At 48.9% G+C, this 19,833-nt stretch overlaps 1 long non-coding RNA gene across 2 annotated transcripts in view; it reads right to left on the reverse strand.

The window, feature by feature from the left end:
• The window catches only part of LOC140411250 (uncharacterized), a 386,898-nt gene that overhangs the window by 209,975 nt on the left and 157,090 nt on the right, over positions 1-19,833 (reverse strand). For both annotated transcript variants that reach the window (XR_011940843.1, XR_011940844.1), the window contains one exon: positions 7,546-7,656. This is a non-coding gene — a long non-coding RNA (uncharacterized lncRNA). The remainder of the gene's footprint in view (positions 1-7,545; positions 7,657-19,833) is intronic.

The following is a 19,833-nucleotide window of genomic DNA, read 5'->3' on the forward strand; positions in this document are numbered from 1 at the left end:
TGGACGCAGGGGGGGAAGCCTGGAAAGATGGGCAAAGTGTCCGAGGAGTCAGCCCGTATTGCGGAAGGGAGAGATAGAGGCATCATTATGGTTGTGCGAAAAAGTGTTTTATGTGTTGTACAAACCCCACCCCCGTGTCACCCTGTTCCGTCAGCTCACTTCGAGGCATAGCCTCATCAGAGGGGTGGAACTCGAAGGAGCTGGTGGCCACCATCCCCGCTCCCGGTTTGGCACCCAGCGCACCCTCCTCACGACCAGTGCCCATAGGGCCTCGGGGTTCATCCTGGGAAGGAGGGGCAGCTGGTTTGAGCCCCAGCTGCCCCTGCATCATCAGGCTCTGCCAACCCATGGTCCACACCATCGTGTTGACGCCCTCAGCGATGCTCCTCAATGATTGGGGCATGCTCTGCAGCACCTCGGCTATGCCCATCTGAGAGCGGGGCATGTCCCACAGAACCTCATCAAGGTCAGCCTGGTACTGAGTGACATCCCCCCAGTGAGTCAGGCATTCTGCTTGGACCCTCAGCCATGTCCATCACCAACCGCGCGACACCTTGGACACCTTCACTAATGGTGCTGGCATTGTGCACCAGGCTCTCCACTGCGGTCGCCACCCTAGCAGTGTTGGCCTCGGTGCCACTCATTGCCGGCGCCATCTCCTGTGCCCATAGCCTCTGGGACTCCTCCAAGTGGCTATGGATCTGCTGGAGTGACGCTGGCATCTCCCTCTGAACAGCCAGGTTTGTCCCTATCGTCTCCATCAGCTCCGGGTACCTCTGTACCACAGGCTCAGCATCAGGCTGGGACCCAGCTGGGTCCTGGGATCCAGCAGCCCTCCGACTGTTGTCTCACCCGTGGGTTCCTGCCTCCACCTGATGTGCATCATCAATGGTGTGGTGCTCACCAGATTGTGCCCCAGAAGTCTGTCCACTAACATATCCCACCAAGGTGTGTGTATCTGCGCTGGGGAGTGGGGATGACAGCTGTGCCGTGACGACAGTGGCATCCTTGGAGTCCTCCTCTGAGGTGTTCTCCCCGGAGTCAGGAGAGGATGTCACCCGCGATGGGCCGGCGCTGTCAGCTGGAGGACCTCCGGGAGAATGGACATGTGGTCAGTGGGAGGGATGGGTCAGTCAGTAAGAACAACAAAGAACAAAGAACAAAGAAATGTACAGCAAGGAACAGGCCCTTCGGCCCTCCAAGCCCGTGCCGACCATGCTGCACGACTCAACTACAATCTTCTACACTTCCTGGGTCCGTATCCCTCTATTCCCATCCTATTCATGTATTTGTCAAGATGCCCCTTAAATGTCACTATCGTCCCTGCTTCCACCACCTCCTCCGGTAGCGAGTTCCAGGCACCCACTACCCTCTGCGTAAAAAACTTGCCTCGTACATCTACTCTAAACCTTGCCCCTCTCACCTTAAACCTATGCCCCCTAGTAATTGACCCCTCTACCCTGGGGAAAAGCCTCTGACTATCCACTCTGTCTATGCCGTTATAATTTTGTATACCTCTATTAGGTCTCCCCTCAACCTCCTTCGTTCCAGTGAGAACAAACCGAGTTTATTCAACCGCTCCTCATAGCTAATGCCCTCCATACCAGGCAACATTCTGGTAAATCTCTTCTGCACCCTCTCTAAAGCCTCCACATCCTTCTGGTAGTGTGGCGACAAGAATTGAACACTATACTCCAAGTGTGGCCTAACTAAGGTTCTATACAGCTGCAACATGACTTGCCAATTCTTATACTCAATGCCCCGGCCAATGAAGGCAAGCATGCCGTATGCCTTCTTGACTACCTTCTCCACCTGTGTTGCCCCTTTCAATGACCTGTGGACCTGTACTCCTAGATCTCTTTGACTTTCAATACTCTTGAGGGTTCTACCATTCACTGTATATTCCCTACCTGCATTAGACCTTCCAAAATGCATTACCTCACATTTGTCCGGATTAAACTCCATCTGCCATCTCTCCGCCCAAGTCTCCAAACAATCTAAATCCTGCCGTATCCTCCAACAGTCCTCATCGCTATCCGCAATTCCACCAACCTTTGTGTCGTCTGCAAACTTACTAATCAGACCAGTTACATTTTCCTCCAAATCATTTATATATACTACAAAGAGCAAAGGTCCCAGCACTGATCCCTGTGGAACACCACTGGTCACAGCCCTCCAATGAGAAAAGCATCCTTCCATTGCTACACTCTGCCTTCTATGGCCTAGCCAGTTCTGTATCCACCTTTCCATCTCACCCCTGATCCCGTGTGACTTCGCCTTTTGTACTAGTCTACCATGAGGGACCTTGTCAAAGGCCTTACTGAAGTCCATATAGACAACATCCACTGCCCTACCTGCATCAATCATCTTAGTGACCTCCTCGAAAAACTCTATCAAGTTAGTGAGACACGACCTCCCCTTCACAAAACCGTGCTGCCTCTCACTAATACGTCCATTTGCTTCCAAATGGGAGTAGACCCTGTCTCGAAGAATTCTCTCCAGTAATTTCCCTACCACTGAAGTAAGGCTCACCAGCCTGTAGTTCCCGGGATTATCCTTGCTACCCTTCTTAAACAGAGGAACAACATTGGCTATTCTCCAGTCCTCCGGGACATCCCCTGAAGACAGCGAGGATCCAAAGATTTCTGCCAAGGCCTCAGCAATTTCCTCTCCAGCCTCCTTCAGTATTCTGGGGTAGATCCCATCAGGCCCTGGGGACTTATCTACCTTAATATTTTTTAAGACACCCAACACCTCGTCTTTTTGGATCTCAATGTGACCCAGGCTATCTACACACCCTTCTCCAGACTCAACATCTACCAATTTCTTCTCTTTGGTGAATACTGATGCAAAGTATTCATTTAGTACCTCGCCCATTTCCTCTGGCTCCACACATAGATTCCCTTGCCTATCCTTCAGTGGGCCAACTCTTTCCCTGGCTACTCTCTTGCTTTTTATGTACGTGTAAAAAGCCTTGGGATTTTCCTTAACCCTATTTGCCAATGACTTTTCGTGACCCCTTCTAGCCCTCCTGACTCCTTGCTTAAGTTCCTTCCTACTTTCCTTATATTCATCGCAGGCTTCGTCTGTTCCCAGCCTTTTAGCCCTGACAAATGCCTCCTTTTTCTTTTTGACGAGGCCTACAATATCTCTCGTCATCCAAGGTTCCCGAAAATTGCCGTATTTATCCTTCTTCCTCACAGGAACATGCCGGTCCTGAATTCCTTTCAACTGCCACTTGAAAGCCTCCCACATGTCAGATGTTGATTTGCCCTCAAACATCCGCCCCCAATCTATGTTCTTCAGTTCCAGCCTAATATTGTTATAATTAGCCTTCCCCCAATTTAGCACATTCATCCTAGGACCACTCTCATCCTTGTCCACCAGTACTTTAAAACTTACTGAATTGTGGTCACTGTTACCGAAATGCTCCCCTACTGAAACATCTACCACCTGGCCGGGCTCATTCCCCAATACCAGGTCCAGTACCGCCCCTTCCCTAGTTGGGCTGTCTACATATTGTTTTAAGAAGCCCTCCTGGATGCTCCTTACAAACTCCGCCCCGTCTAAGCCCCTGGCACTAAGTGAGTCCCAGTCAATATTGGGGAAGTTGAAGTCTCCCATCACCACAACCCTGTTGTTTTTACTCTTTTCCAAAATCTGTCTACCTATCTGCTCCTCTGTCTCCCGCTGGCTGTTGGGAGGCCTGTAGTAAACCCCCAACATTGTGACTGCGCCCTTCTTATTCCTGATCTCTACCCATATAGCCTCACTGCCCTCTGAGGTGTCCTCTCGCAGTACAGCTGTGATATTCTCCCGAACCAGTAGCGCAACTCCGCCTCCCCTTTTACATCCCCCTCTATCCCGCCTGAAACATAAGGCAATGCCTACTCACATTTGATAGGTCCTCCGGATGGAGCCCAGTGGTTCCTTACCTCTGCAGCGTCTGCCAGCTTCCCCTTGGCTGACCAATCTGTCCTCGGCCACACCAGTCACCTCCAAGGCCCGTTCTCGAAGGATTGAGGATTCTTCGGCAGGATTCTCCGACCCCCCGGCGAATTCTCCGATGCCGCGGATTTGGCGGGGGCGGGAATCGCGCCGCGCCGGTCAGCGGCTGCTTACAGCAGCCCCCCCGGTGATTCTCCGGCCCGCGATGGGCCAAGTGGCCGCCCGTTTTTGGCGGATCCCGCCGGCTATGTTACAACAGGTATTTGTTGGTGGGACCTGGCTCCACAGGTGGTCTCCGGGGTCCTCGGGGGGTGCGGGGGGATCTGGCCCCGGGGGGCGCCCCCATGGTGGCCTGGCCCGCGATCGGGGCCCACCGATCCGCGGGCGGGCCTGTGCCATGGGGGCACTGTATTCCTCCGCGCCGCCTGGTGTTCCAGTCCGCGATGGCCGGCGCGGAGATGAACCCCCCCTGCGCATGCGCTGGGATGATGCCAGTACACGCTGGCGCTCCCGCACATGCGCCAACTCGTGCCGGCCGACGGAGGCCCTTCAGCGCCGGTTGACATGGTGCCACGCCCCTTCCACGCCGGCCGGCACGCCGCAAACTACTCTGGCGCCGGCCTAGGCATTGAAGGTGCAGAGGATTCCGCACCTTCAGGGTGGCCCGATGCCTGAGTGGTTCACGCCACTCCTTGCGACGGAGTTGCCCGCCCCGCCGGTTTCCGAAGAATCCCGCCCCTTATGTCTGACACCGCTCCGCCAGTCTGGGCCCACTCCAGATGATTATGGGAGAGTTTTTCATGAGGAGACACAAAGAGGGCATCATGAGCCACACGCGTGCTTCACAGGGATGGGAGCAGGGTTGTGAAGGAGGGGCTGGGGTTGAGGGGGGTGGAGGTTGGAGGAAGGGCCGGGGGTCGCATGGAGAATTGGGGGGGTAGATGCTCCCTTGGAGGGGCAGGGGGCTTTGGTGTCTGCTCACTCGTGCTGCCCGATGTAGGTCATTGACCTTCTTCGTGCACTGAAGGCCAGTCCTCCTGGACACACTCCGAGCTGACAGCTGTCGCCACCTCATCCCAGGCAGCACTGGCTGCCTTGTGGCTCGCCCTTCGGGGTCCTCGGAGGAACAGGACATCCCTCCTGGCCTCCATGCCATTTAGCAGCCTCCCCAGATCAACACCTCCGAATCTTGGGGCCGGTCTCCTCGGAGCCATTGTTGCGAGCTTGCTGGGGTTGGCTGAACAAGTGCAGATTAAGCGCTGCTCGCCCTTGTTAGCGGGGGGCTGGCGAGCGCTGTCCAGGCGAATCAGCCGGTGAGCCTTCATTTGTGACGAGAAGCTCGTGAGGCCTCGTTAAGTGGACAAATTAACTTTGAATTGCATCGCTGGCCTCACTGGGCCGAGCACCAGGAAGCTTGTGGCAATTCCCGCTACGACCACACTTAGAAATGTTTCCGGAGAATTGCGCCCACGCTTGACGTAAAATGCATTTTATAGCATAAATCTTTCTTGAGAACTGTATATTACAGTAGGAATAACAGTAAAACTGACTCTTTACCGTCATTACCCTATCATAGCTGAAACAGCAACTTGTGGAGTTGGGAAATTGATGAGAACTTCTGCTTGTTCCCCACTGTGAAACATTATACCTTGTTGAACGAGGTGAAACTGGGTTTTTAACAGTATACACTAAGGATGCGACTTAACTAAATGGGAACAAAATCCCATAGTGAGCGTATTTAGCTGCATATTTCCTGGCGCTCGCAGCGCCGAGAGACACAATGCTATTAAACGGCACTCGGGTACTGAAGTGAGGAGCTGTGGCTCGCCTGCACTCCTCAGTGCAGTGATAGATTGGGACACCATTTTCTTTTTTAATTTTTGGAGTACCCAACTTTTTTTTTTCTCAATTAAGGGGCAATTTAGCGTGGCCAATCCACCTAACCAGAACATCTTTGGGTTGTGGGGAGATCGCACGCAGACACGGGGAGAATGTGCAAACTCCACACGGACAGTGACCCAGGACCAGGATTCGAATTCGGGTCCTCAGCACCGCAGTCTCAGTGCTAACCACTGCACCACATGCCTCCCTGGACATAATTTTTAGATGGCATCCCGATCTCTGAAGCTCCCGACCCGACTCCCGATCCTCCCCCTGATGTGTTCGGTGTTCTGGATCACATACAGGTCACCGACACTTGAAGTAGTCCAACACTATTTTATTAAAAGGTTAACTATTTAAACATACTTGAACTGTGGGGAAATACGATACCAGCTTTAACTAACCACCTTTACCTTGTCCTAACCAGTTGATGCACTCAGCACATGGTGAGTGTCTGTGTTGCAGGCTGTGAGCTCTGTGCTCCTAGCTAACTGCTACTCGAATGAGCGGGAACTCTGATGTCCCCTGTCTTTATAGTGCGTGTGCTCTCACTGGTGATTGGCTGCGGTGTTGTGTATGTTGATTGGTCCCACTGTGTGTCCATCAGTGTGTGTCTGCACCATGATATACTGGTGTATATTATGACATCCCCCCTTTCATATAAAAAAATGTGCCTACGTGACAATAAATAGTGTGTGGTGAATGTTCCTGACTACGTGTGTGCGAAATATTTACAGGACTATGTACATAAAACTAAGCTATTTACATGGGAAGGTGCCTGGTGCAGAAAAAAAATAGTGTGTCACACAAATAACGAGCTGAACACTATATACAAACCACTTGAACGATTAAACGAAAGAACAGAACAGACCAGAGAGTCCATTAGTGCAAAGTTCACAAATTAAGTCTCTGAGGTGGGCGACGAATTCTGGTTGACCGTCAGGGTGGCACACCACTCAACGTCTGGATCGATGCTGTATACCGACAGCGGCTGGTGTCTTTGCTTCGGGGACAGCCTGACACCGACTCGAAAAGGTGCCTTCGGGTCCTCGGTGTCACTGCTGTGTGGGAGGTTGGAATCGGACTCGGTGACCGTGGGTTGAATTGCCCGAACATTCCTGCGAGGCTGGCTGAAGCGATATGAATTGGAAGGCTGAGCTGCTCGACAGCAGGCAGCATAGTGGCCAAGTCTTCCACATCGTAGGCACTGTCGAGATTTTGCGGGACATTGCCGCTTTAAATGGGCGGAGCCACAATTGCCGCACATCGTGACGTCAGCACGTTTGCTGCGCCACCGCGCATGCGTGGTGCGGTCCTGCGTGGTGCGTGCCTGTGCATTACATTCCCCCATGTCGCCGTCCCCTCGTTTGGTGAGTACAAGCACGGGAGTCCGCGAAAAGCGTGCGAAATGGCCGCCCTCATCCAGGCTGAGGCCCTGGAGGTGTTCAATCACTTGGACCCGTTCTGCCTCGTGGGGACCTTGCCGCACCGTTTCAGCCACTTGTATATGGGAGTACCGACTGGTAGCATTTTCATGTAGGACACAGGTCTCGATGGCAGTCGCTAGGGTGAGTTGCTTTACTTTGAGGAGGGGGTCCAAATGAACACTGAAAACGACCTGGCCGTGTATCATGGAGTCGGAGGTGGGCCCGTAGCTGCAAGATTGCGCAAGGATGCGGAGGTGAGTTAAAAAGGATTGGAAAGGTTCGTCCTTACCCTGCAAACGCTGCTGGAACACGTAGCGTTCGAAACTTTCATTCACCTCTACGCTGCAATGAGTGTCAAATTTGAGGAGAACCGTCTTGAACTTCGTCTTGTCTTCGTCATCTGCAAAGGTGAGAGAGTTGAAAATATGGATGGCATGGTCCCCGGCCGTGGAGAGGAGAAGAGCAATCTTTCTGGTGTCCGAGGCGCCCTCCCTGTTCGTGGCTTCAGGGGGGATGTCACAATATACACCAGTATATCATGGTGCAGACACACACTGATGGACACACAGTGGGACCAATCAACATACACAACACCGCAGCCAATCACCAGTGAAAGCACATGCACTATAAAGACAGGGGACATCAGTGTTCCCGCTCATTCGAGTAGCAGCTAGCTAGGAGCAAAGAGCACCTGTCTTTATAGTGCGTGTGCTCTCACTTGTGATTGGCTGGGGTGTTGTGTATGTTGATTGGTCCCAGTGTGTGTCTGCACCATGATATACTGGTGTATATTATGACACCCCCAAGCCCCAACTCATTATGGGAGGGTCCCTGGGTCCCATCCCCCCACACACCTCAACACCTGCACAGGGCACCTCCAGCCCAATCGTCACCGCACAAAAAATGGCAGCATGGCATCTTGGCAGTGCCAGGCTGGCATCCAGGTGCACTGTCAACATGCCATGCTGGCAGTGCCAGGCTGCCCAGATGGCACCCTGCCCAAAGGGTATGCACCTGGGGCCTCCGATCCCCTGGGAGACCCCCCCGAGTGCCGTTCCGCCTGGTCCCTGTTTGTAGAGACTAGTCTTGAACGGAGCTCGCCCGAGGTCTCTGAGGCTAAAGGGATAATACCAACACCTCGGGTACCGTGGGAATCTGCATATTAAATTAGCTGTCATACTTTAATACACAGATTTGCCAATAATTTGTTCGATCACGCCCTAAGTTCATAATTATCACAAACACTTTCATTGGCCCTCGGAAGCTAATTTTATGTTTTGGAATTTCAAATTTCTCCAGAGATGATAAATTCCATGGGCGGGATTCTCTAACCCGCCAGACACGTTTTCCGGCTTGGCACATTCCCGCCGGCAGCGGGACCCTCCATCCCAGCAGCCGGCTAACTGGGTTCCCCATTGTGGGAACCCCCACGCCGTTAGGAAATCTGCGGGCGTGAGTGCGCTGCCGGCGAAGTGAAGAATCCCGCCCCACTTGTTTTGTACGTAATTTTTAACTTCATTTAGCTTCTATTTTATTTAATGAAAGCAAAATAGTGCAGATGAGGGAGATCTGAAATAAAAACAGAAAATGCCGAGAAAGCTCTCGTGGGCCTGGCGACATCTGTTCTGTTAGCACTGCTGCCTCATGGCGCCGAGGTCCCAGGTTCGATCCCAGCCCTGGGTCACTGTCCATGTGGAGTTTACACATTCTCCCCGTGTCTGCATGGGTCTCACCCCCACAACCCAGAGATGTGCAGGGTAGGTGGATTGGCCACACTAAATTGCCCCTTAATTGGAAAAAATGAATTGGGTACTCTAAATTTATATTAAAAAAACTCTTCTCCAAAACTGAAAAGGGGCAGAAATGTGATCAGTTTTCCACAGTTAAAATAATGGGGAGCAAGGGCAGCATGGTGGCGCAGTGGGTTAGCACTGCGGCCTCACGGCGCCGACATCCCAGGTTCGATCCCGGCTCTGGGTCACTGTCCGTGTGGAGTTTGCACATTCTCCCCGTGTTTGCGTGGGTTTCGCTCCCACAACCCAAAGATGTGCAGGCTAGGTGGATTGAACACGCTAAATTGCCCCTTAATTGGAAAAATTGAATTGGGTACTCTTAAAAAAAAAAAAAAAATTTAATAAATAAATAATGGGGAGGAGCGGATGAAGCAAAAGGGAAGGTTAGGGTAGGTGGGCGAGCAGGGGAGATAAAGTGACAAAGATGTCATGAACAAAGGCAATGGTAGTGGTAATGACAGTACTGAAGACGCGACAGTTAGTCGCAGGATAAAGGTCAGCACTGTCTGAAATTAAAAACATGAGAACAGGAAAGGGTTGGAGATGGACCATGTGAAGGTGAGAGAGGGATGAAAATTGGAAGCAAAATGGATACATTTTTCGAGTTCACGATGAAAGCAGGAAGCAGCACCGATGCAAATGAGTTGTGAGAAACTACGAGCTACTACAAATTGTGGCTATCCACTATGAAGACCGTCTATCGACTCCCTGGGGTAACAGTGTCATGTGGTTGTTCTCTACTGCCACCTGCTGGTTGGAGGTCTTGGGCTGAATTCTCCGCAGCCCCGTGCCAAAATCGCGTTTGGCGCGGGGGCGGAGAATCCACTTTTACGCCCGAATCATGCCCGGCGAATCGCTCATGCACGATTTATGCGGCACTGCTGGGGGGCCATTGCCAGAAGCCCTCCCAGCGATGCTCCGATCCCGACCGGCCGAATTCCCGACGGCGTGGTTCTAACCATGTCTGGCCGATCAGGACTCTCGCACGGCGGCTTCGGACTCAGTCTGCGGCCGCCCTGGTGGGGGGCTGGGGATCAAGTACCGGGGGGGGGGGGGGGGGGGGGGGGGCGGGGGACCTTATGGGCGGCCGGGGCAGTGATCGGGCGGGTTAGATGGAGCGGCGCGAGGCAGATCGATGGGACCTTCTTTGCTGGTCCAGGCCCGCCGGCTGAGTCTGCCATCGCGCTCGGCGTGGCCGTTGGAGGCCGCCGCCATACACATGCGCGGACTTGGAACCGGAAGTGCGGGGGCCCATTCGCACAGCGAAAGCTGCGAGAAGCACTCCGGGGCCCTGCCAGCCCCCTGCACGTAGGTGAATAGGTCTTTGTTTTTGTAAGGAAAGTCTGGCGTGAAACGGCAGCATTTTTATGCCGGCGTAGGGACATAGCCCCTTTTTTGGAGAATCCAGCCCCTTGTCTAATCCTATACACATGGCTGCTTATGCATATCATCACAGAGGGTGACAATGAATGGGGATTGTTCATAGAAAGAAACATAGAGCCCTTAAACTGTCCTGGTTGTGGATGGAGGTGTAGAGGGATTGGATGTCCACAGGTGAAGAGGAGGTGGTTAGAGCCAGGAAACTTGAAATGGTTGAAATGATGTAGGGTATCAATAGAATCACAAATGGAGGTGGGAAGGGACTGGATAAGGGGAGAAAAACATACAGTGAAGACAGGAAGCAATTGATTCCTTGGGGCAAGAACAGACTGGAATGATGGGTCTACCGGGACAGTCCTGTTTGTGGATTTGGGGGAGGAGATAGAAGTGGGCTGTCCGGCGTTGGGAGACTATGAGGTTGGAAGCTGTGGAGGGAAGATGCGATGAGGTCACTGACACCCCTGGAAACAATAACTTGATGTTTTGTGGTGGAGTCCTGGTCCATGGGAGGTAGGAGGAAATGTCTGAGAGTTGGCGCTCACTCAGCTTCTGCATGGTAAAGGTCAGTATGCTAGATAATAGGCCATTTCTTTGTCCCCTATTATGCATTCCCCTGTTTCAGACTGTAAGGAATCTATATTTGTCTTCACCAATCTTTTTCTCTTCACATACTTATAGAAACTTATACAATCAGCCTAATTTCCTGTTTTATGCCATTCCAAACATAACCACTGCAGTTTGTGTGTCTATATACGATGGCCACTATTTTTTTTTGTCCCTTAGTGTTTCTCAGCTCGACCCATACAGATTCCGCATTGTCGGAGCTGATGTCCTTCCTCACTATTGCGTTAATTTCCTCTTTAACCATGAGCGGCACGGTAGCATAGTGGTTAGCACAATTGCTTCACAGCTCCAGGGTCCAAGGTTCGATTCCAGCTTGGGTCGCTGTCTGTGCGGAGTCTGCACGTTCTCCCCGTGTCTGCATGGGTTTCCTCCGGATGCTCCGGTTTCCTCCCACAGTCCAAAGATGTGCAGGTTAGGTGGATTGGCCATGATAAATTTCCCTTAGTGTCCAAAATTGCCCTTAGTGTTGGGTGGGGTTACTGGGTTATGGGGATAGGGTGGAGGTGTTGACCTTGGGTGGGATGCTCTTTCCAAGAGCTGGTGCAGACTCGATGGGCTGAATGGTCTCCTTCTGCACTGTAAATTCTATGATAACAATAGCCACCCTTGTCGGTGGGTTTGATGACAGTCAGGGTTGGACCTGAGAGAGCAGAGTAATAATAATCTTTATTCTTGTCACAAGTAGGCTTGCATTAACGCTGTTAATCCCCTAGTCGCCACATTCTGGCGCCTGTTCGGGTACACAGAGGGAGAATTCAGAATGTCCAATTCGCCTAACAGCACGTCTTTCGGCACTTGTGGGAGGAAACCGGAGCACCCGGAGGAAACCCATGGAAACACGGGGAAAAGCCGAGCCAGGAATCGAACCTGGCGCTGTGAAGCAACAGTGCGAACCACTGTGCTACCGTGCCGCTCATGGTTAAAGAGGAAATTAACGCAATAGTGAGGAAGGACATCAGCTCCGACAATGCGGAATCTGTATGGGTCGAGCTGAGAAACACTAAGGGACAAAAAAAATAGTGGCCATCATATATAGACACACAAACTGCAGTGGTTATGTTTGGAATGGCATAAAACAGGAAATTAGGCTGATTGTAAAAGTTTCTATAAGTATGTGAAGAGAAAAAGATTGGTGAAGACAAACATAGATTCCTTACAGTCTGAAACAGGGGAATGCATAATAGGGGACAAAGAAATGACTGAGCAAATAAATACATATTTTGGTTCTGTCTTCACAATTGAGGGCACAAATCAGACACCAGGAGTTTTGGGGAACGCTGGATTTAGTGAGAGAGAGGAACTGAAGGGGGTCAATATTAGTAAAGAAATGGTGTTAGGGAAATTGATGGGATTGAAGGCTGATAAATCCCCAGGGCCTGATAATCTGCATCCCAAAGTACTTAAGGAAGTGTCTCTAGAAATAGTGGATGCAGGTGGTCATCTTCCAGGATTCTATATACTCTGGAACAGTTCCTGCAGATTGGAGGGTGGCTTATGTAACTCCACTATTTAAAAAGAGAGAAAGAGAGAATTATAGACCAGTAAGCCTGACATCAGCAGTGGGGAAAATTCTAGAATCTATTAGCAAAGATAAGAGTGCAGCACGTTCAGAGGGAGACAGATGAGAGTGGTTGAGTGGAGCAGAGAAATTGAGGTGGTTGGTGTCACACCAACAGTTCTCAATGAAAAGATCAAGAGCTGTTCAGTCGCCGGAGGGAGGGATCCAGGTGGAGGGAGAATACTGAAGGTGGGTGAAAGTGTTGTGTCTGTTGAGCAGGGGGCGGACTCCTGCCAAAGAAGTGAGCATGGAGGTGAAGGCAGCTTACAGTTTATTTCATATCCGAATATTCAAATTAAAAGTGAAGGATATTTAAAACACTTTCAACTTCCTGGTGTTGCTGTGTGTAATTATTTCAATGTTTTTTGCTGTTTACTTGTTTGGTGACATCACCTCTATGCGTTCCTGGAGATCCCCTGGCCAGATTTAAACTGTTGTCAGGAAACAGGAAATCCACACCACAGAGATCACTGGATCACTGTGAATCGCTTCCTTTGAATATTGAATGTGAAGTACAGTGTAAAGGCCATTTCTATTGATTCTTTTATTTCACCTTTCTTTATTTTTGCTGTTATCATTTTGATCCATGGATGCTTAATGGACAAATGTCTTTAAGTCGATCAAGGAAAGTGAGGAATTCAAAAGTTACAAAACAGAAGACCTCAGACTTTTCGGTCGTATTTTGCCTGGTAACAGGTGGTGTTTGGGTCCTGCCTGAGTGGGACCTAAGGGAAGCAGAGTTGGTGACCTGGACGCTGAGAGACAAGGACCTGCTCGCTCCCTCTCGATCCCTCATGTTTCCTCCAGAAAACCTGCTGCATTTCTGAAACTGCAGGCACCTGAATGAACCTACAGTGAAAGCCATTACAGACTGGAAACAGAAAACCTCAAACTGAAAGCCTTGAAGGAAAGTGTGCTAGAAACAACCACCTGTGATATAACCTGCATAAGACCTAAGGGGACGGACCCATTAGCTTCCCCATAGGTCTGGTGGAATACAAGCTTCCTGCTGAGGGGTGGGGGCCCATCAGCAGAGTAATGGATTCTGGCACTAGAAGCTCAGCCCGAATGGGAGCCGAGTAGAGTAGTCCGGGCTGGGACCTGGAGTGCAGTGTGTAAATAGTTCTTTATTAATTAAAAACAAGGTTCTTTACTCCTCTCATTGTGGACTCCTCTGCGATCACTAATATCTGAAACAAAGACTTTCATCTTTATATTTTACTTATTATTTTACACCCCTCTTCTCCCCACTGTGTTTGTCTGTCTTGTGTGTGCGTGTAGAGGGTGGGGTGAGTTTAAGTGGGGGGAGGGGCGGGAGGGTAAAAATTAGATAATAGCTAACCTGTTGTACTTGCTGCATATTTAATTATAGTTCCTGTTATTAATAAACTTAATTGTGTTTAAATTTACAAACCTGGTGGCTGTAGTTATTGGGCAGCCAAGGGCCAAAAACTTTGCGTGCTTTTCTCAGAAATATTTATTCATTTCAATTGTGTTATAACTCTAGGTCAAGCAGGGCTGGAATTGACCGTGCACTTGCCGAGGGAGTTGGACCAACAGCAAAATGTTTCGGGGTAGCAGAATGAATGCGGTTACAGAGCTGAATATGTGCCCAGGGTCAATTTACTGAGATTCTTTTCACCAAAATGATACATAAATAAAATCATGAACATGTTATGTTCAATTGGGCTTCTGGATGTAAAAAAACAATTAAAAGTCGCACCCGTTTCAAGTACATGCAATATAAAATCATTATGAAGTAGCAGCAGGTTCAGAGTACTCATTTCATTCATGATTTATAACATTTTAGTGCAAGTTCCTTCCCCGACTAAGGTGGATTAATCGAGCAATACTACAAAATATGTGCAGTTGCTCTGGGGTGTTGCTGGGATTTAAATGCAGTTATGAAATGTGGTTGTCATGCACAAGACCACTTTCATAATATAAATGTTTTATGCATCACACATTCCACTTGTTAACTTAGATAAAACTATGATTAGAATACCACTTCAATAATAACTCCACCATGCGCTCAATATTGTAATTTTAAGCTTGTCTGCTGGATCTGCACAGAGGAATGCATCAGGGACTGAACACAGGAGACCCAGTACAGCCCATGTAGGAATTTCCCATTGCTATTCATTGTGATGTAAATATCATGGTTAAGATTCGCTGCATAAAATCAAATTCCCTTCACGCACAATAACTTGTAAACCAAATCATTATGAAAATAGAGAATGCGTGATAACATGGTTTGACTGATGAGCCAAATCACATCAACTTTGAAAATTATTACCAATTCAAGTTCGTTGAATCTATTGGCAGAGTCTTAAGTTTTAGAGAGCTGGTGCCCACAATAATACAATCCAGCAGTTTAGAAAGAAATATTAAAAAGGGGTTCTGTCCCTTACTACCACCTACCCATCGATGCAGATGTACCATATGTTTCTCCAGTCAGATTTGTATCCCGCAGTTTAATTGTCCTGCCCAGCAGGAAGTCTCTCTTTATTTGAGCAGCCTGCCTGGCACATTGCACTGTGTGCTGTAGCTCCACCGATTGTGCCAATAGGAAAGGCTTGTTCAAAATGATTGTGTGGAGAGTACACAATCTAGGCATGTACAGCAATAATATTCCACGATATTGCTTATTAAAAAGCATGTCCTTCTGGAAGTCAGTGATCATTTCCACCAGTTGTGCAAAGGCAATGATGATTTAGTTGCTGAGCAGGGTGATTTATAGGTTGTGCATTGTGAATTTTCTCACAAATAAGCTTTGCTACACTGGGAGTGGATCTTTCTTTGGCTAATAAAATGCCATCCAGTGCGGCAGCTTTCTGGGGCCAAATTGGGCATAGGTAGAAAGATGAAAACCATAAATGGCACAAGTACAGAGTAAGTCTATCAGCAACAAAAAGAGAAAAGAGACCTTGACATTCCTACTAAGGCCACAGATGGAGTATTAGCTGGTTTGAAAGGATATAAAAGCATTGAAAAGGGTGAAGCTTGATTCACTGAGCAGGCTGCAATTCTGTAAAGAGGCTTTTTCTCTAAAGCTGAGAAGGTGAAGGGGTTATCTGATATAGAGATTTCTAAGTATACAAAGATAAATGGTGATGGTTGGCTTTCATTACTCACCAAAGCAATAATGAAAGTGTAAATATTTAGGATAATCAGAAAAAGAATGAAGATTAGAAAAATGTTGTTTAATGATTAGAATATGCTGCAAAGAATTATTCAAACCAAAACCATTTCTTGGGGCAGCGGGAGAGAGTCAAATGGGATGAGAACAAGTTGATGATTTGGATGATGTGATAAGTAAGTGGCTTGCTTCCTTGTCTCAATATTTTCTGATTCTATGTCCCTTGGAAGAAACCCTTAATCAGGGACGTTTTCAATTTCAATTGGTAATAGATGAAAGAACATTTTTACATTGTCTCAGGAAATTGTCCATGATGGCAGAGAATCTGTAAATTTGCCTCCACCATGTCTGTGGAGCGGTTGGCACTACTGCCTCATGGCGCCGAGGATCGGGGTTCAATGCCGGCCCCAGGTCACTGTCTGTGTTGAGTTTGCACATTCTCCACATGTCTGCGTGGGTCTCACCCCCACAACCCAAAAGGATGTGCAGGGTAGGTGGATTGGCCATGCTAAATTGCCCCTTTTTTGGAAAAAAAATTGCCTCCAAGCCCATCTCCACAGTACTGGAAGAAATCAATCTACTGAGCGCAAGACAAAATTTACCTCCTCGACATCTCTCTTCCAGTTTCTTCATCTCCATCATTTATGATTCACTTCCTGGTGACTGATAACTTTGAATTACTCCATTTCCCAGTTAACCGCTCTATGGCTTTCTCTGTCTCCTCGCAACAAGAATTGGTTCATCCTCACTTTCCTTCTTGCTTCTGTCAGGTTATCTCCCACCGTTTCTTAAATAACAAAGTGATTCTATCTTCATCAGATCTTTCCTTAACATCTCTGCTGTCCAGAGTGACAACTAACTCTGCACCTGCCTGTTCACGTTACCTCACCTCTGCTATTAGTTGATCTTCCACAGCCAGGGCTTGAGTATAAAAATCAAATCCGCTACTCCAGTGCAGTACTGAGGAAGTGCCAGAGGCACTGCCTTTCAGAAGAGACATTAAACTGTGTCCCCGTCTACCTGATTGAGTGGATGTAAAAAATCCCATGGGACGACCTTGAAGAAGATCAGGTGAGTTTTCCAGTTGTCCTTGATCAGCATGACAAAAGCATGTTACTTGGTCACGTTGCTGTTTCTAGGAGCTTGCTGTGTGTAAATTGGCTGCTGTGTTTCCTACATTACAACAGTGACTACACTTCCAAAAGTACTTAAATAAAAGTAAACTGCTGCGGATGCCGGAATCTGAAACAAAAACAGAAAATACTGAACAATCTCAGCAGGTCTGACAGCATCTGTGGAGAGAAAAGGAAGCTAACGTTTCTAATCTGGATGACTCTTTGTCAAAATTGAGAGAATTCTTTATAGATCGCCCAAGATCTGCCGCCCAATCTGTTCCTCCATCTCTCTGCTGCTATTGGAGGGTCTATAGAAAACTCCCAATAAAGTGACTGCGTCTTTCTTGTTTCTGACTTCCACCCATACTGACTCAGTAGACAAACCCTCCTCAACTACCTCCTTTTCTGCAGCTGTGATGTACTCCCTAATTAACAGTGCCATTCCTCTTTAACCTCCCTCCCTATTCTTCTTAAAACATCTAACCCCCAGAACATCTAACAACCATTCCTGCCCCTGTGAAATCCATGTCTCCGTAATGGCCACAACATCTTAGTTCCAAGTACTCATCCATGCTCTAAGTTCATCTCCCTTATTCCTGACACTCCTTGCATTGAAACAGGCACACTTTAAACCATTCCACTGAGTGCAACTTTGCCCTATCAACTGTCTATCTTTCCTCTCAGACTCGCTGCATACCATTCCTGCCTGTTCAACAGCTGCCCTATCCTCTGACCCATAGGTCTGGTTCCCATCCCCCTCCCGAAGAGCTCTCGCAAACTTCCCACCTAGAATATTGGTGCCCCTCCAGTTTAGGTACAATCCGTCCTTCATGTACAGGTCCCACCTTCCCCAGAAGGTATTCCAATGATCCACATATCTGAAGCCTTCCCTTCCCACGTGTTCAGCTGCACTCGCTCTCTGTTCCTTGTTTCACTTGCATGTGGCACTGGTAGCAATCCTGAGATTACTACTCTCTGGTCCTGCTCTTTTGCTTCCAAACTAACTCCCTAAAATCACTTTTTAGATCCTCATCCCTTTTCTTAGCTATGTCATTGGTGCCTATGTGCACCACGACTTCTGGTTGCTCACCATCCCCCTAAAGAATCCTGCAGACTCGATCCGAGACATCCCTGACCCTGGCACCCGGGAAGCAACATACCCTCCGGGAGTCTCGTTTGTGACCACAGAATCTCCTATCCGTTCCCCTAACCATTGAGTCTCCTGTCACTATTGCTTTTCTATTCTCCCCCCTTCTCTTCTGAGCCACAGAGCCAGGTTCAGTGCCAGAGACCGGGCCTTAGGGCCTTCCCCCGGTAGGTCATCCCCCTCAACAGCATCCAAAACGGTATACTTGTTTTGAAGGGGAACGGCCACAGTGGATTCCTGCACTGTCTGCCCATTTCTTTTCCTTCCCTGACTGTAACCCAGCTACTCTTGTCCTGCACCTTGGGTGTGGCTACCTCCCAGTAACTCCTCTCTATCACCCTTTCTGCCTCCCAGATGATCTGAAGTTCATCCAGCTCGAGCTCCCTAACGCGGTCTCTGAGGAGCTAGAGTTGCGTGCACTTCCCGCAGGTGTAGTCAGTGAGGACACAGCAGTGTCCCTCACCACCCATATCCTACAGGAGGAGCATGCAACTGCCCTAGCCTCCATCACCTCCGATCTGAATTCCCAATTCGATCCATCAAGTCTGCTCCGCCATTCGATCATGGCTGATATGTTTCTCAACCTCATTCTCCTGCCTTCTCCCCATAACGTGCTTGTTATGTGAATTGGACATTCTGAATTCTCCCTCAGTGTACACGAACAGGCGCCGGAATGTGGTGTCAATGTAAGTCTACTTGTGACACTAAGAAATATTATTATTGATATAATCCCTGATCCCCTTATTAATCAAGAATCCCCTTATTAATCAAGAACACCAGATTTGAGTTTGAGGTGCTGTTACCTACAGGGCTCCACGGTGGCATAGTGGTTAGCACTGCTGCCTAACAGTGTCAGGGACCCGCGTTTGATTCCCACCTCGTTCAACTGTCTGTGTGGAGTTTGCACATTTTTCCCGTGTCTGCGTGGGTTTCCTAGAAATCATAGCATTTACAGCGCTGAAGGAAGCCATTTGGTCCATTTAGTCTACACCGGTCGTGAAAGAGCATCCTACTTAAACCCACACCTCCAGCCTATCCCCGTAACCCACTAAGTAACCCCATCCAACCATTGGACAGTCAGGGGCAATTTAGCATAGTCAATCCACCTAACCTGCACATCTTTGGACTATGGGAAGAAACCAGAGCACCTGGAGGAAACTCACGCTGACATGGGGAGAATGTGCAAACTCCACACAGTCACCCGAGGGTGGAATGGAACCCGGGTCCCTAGAGCTGAGAGGCAACAGTGCTAACCACTGTGCCACTGTGCTTCGATTTCCTGGCACAGTCCAAAAGGTTAGGTGGATTGGATATGTTAAATTGTCCCTTGGTGGGGTTACAGGGGTAGGGTAGGGGATCGGTGCAGACTCGATTGGCCGAATGGCCTCCTTCTGCACTGCACGGATTCTATGATTCTACCGACCAAGAGCTGGAAGGTGGAATTAAACAAAATAGTTCTTTCTTAGAATATTAGAATTAGGAGCTGAAGTAGACAATTTAGCCTCTCGAACCTGCTCCACTGTTCAATACGATCTTGGCTGATCTCATCATAGCGTGAACTCCACCGTCCTGCCCGTTCTCCATAACCATTCAACCCATTATTAATTAGAAATCTGTCTAACTCCTCCTTAAATTTATTCACTGTCCCAGCATCCACCGCACTCTGGGATAGCGAATTCCACAGATTCACAACCCTTTGGGAGAAGTAGTTTCTCCTCATCTCTGTTTTAAATTTGCTACCTCTTATCCTGAGACTATGACCACTTGTTCTAAATTTCCTCACAAGAGTTTACTTTATCCATACCTTTTATTATCTTGTAT

The sequence above is a fragment of the Scyliorhinus torazame genome, chromosome 1 (assembly GCF_047496885.1).
Source record: "Scyliorhinus torazame isolate Kashiwa2021f chromosome 1, sScyTor2.1, whole genome shotgun sequence".
Classification (NCBI taxonomy): domain Eukaryota; kingdom Metazoa; phylum Chordata; class Chondrichthyes; order Carcharhiniformes; family Scyliorhinidae; genus Scyliorhinus; species Scyliorhinus torazame.